We start from the raw sequence: 970 nt of genomic DNA on the forward strand, positions 1-970 counted from the left end.
ATTTTGTTAGAAGAAAAGTAGCTTTAAGATTTTTAAAGATTTTTATGGAACTGTAGGCCCCTGTAGCCCCCCTGCATCAATGTTTACTGTTTCCAATGTAGAGGATGACATCAAGCTTATTGTGTAGTGCCTTTCGATCATTTGTTGTTTCACAAAAAAGTCTTCAGAGCCTCAAGTAATCGGTATTCTTGATGTGACCTTAATGTTCTGAGAACACGATCTCCCAATCAGAATGGGCTTGCTTTTCTGTAATGCGGTCTACTGTGAGTACTAACATATTTCCGACTGGACCCATTTAAACCACCCACGTAACTACCATGACCAACAGAGTAATCTTTTGATTTCGACACCAAAATACCTATGGATTTTCATTTTGAAATGATCTTTTCTTCTTTTTTTTATCTTTGCGTCAACAATGAATTTCTTAGTGTGCATGGTGACTATTCAGGGAGCAATAGTTATTACTGCTATAAACAGTAAGCCATATACTAAAAAATTATTTAAGATCTGTGGATGTACGAAGTTAATTATAACAACTATTGGAACACTTTTCCTACAAGAAATCTATCATAGAGAGGATCCTCTTCTTCTTTTCTTTAACCACATCATTACTTGCAATGGTTTGACATTTCATGTAGAACACATATGAACTAGGTATAGGGGAGAGGACGTTGTAGTTGAAGTCATTCCAATTGTTGTGATAGAAGTTGATTTAATACCCATACTTGTCGATTTAATGTCCAGCTTTTTTAACAACATTACACCAATAATTGTGACTTTAAAGTTGTTAATGTTGATGACGACTACCCATAATTGAATGAAATGTACCCTTAGTTGAAAAAAGCAACCAATCATGTGATGTCACATCAGCTACACAAGTATGGGGGCCCCTTTTGCACAACTATTGGTCTCACCTTTTTTTGGGGTTGTTTTGAACATCTTGGCAAAAAACATGTTGATGTGGCCTCGA

The sequence above is a fragment of the Cryptomeria japonica genome, chromosome 2, assembly GCF_030272615.1.
Source record: "Cryptomeria japonica chromosome 2, Sugi_1.0, whole genome shotgun sequence".
Lineage (NCBI taxonomy): Eukaryota > Viridiplantae > Streptophyta > Pinopsida > Cupressales > Cupressaceae > Cryptomeria > Cryptomeria japonica.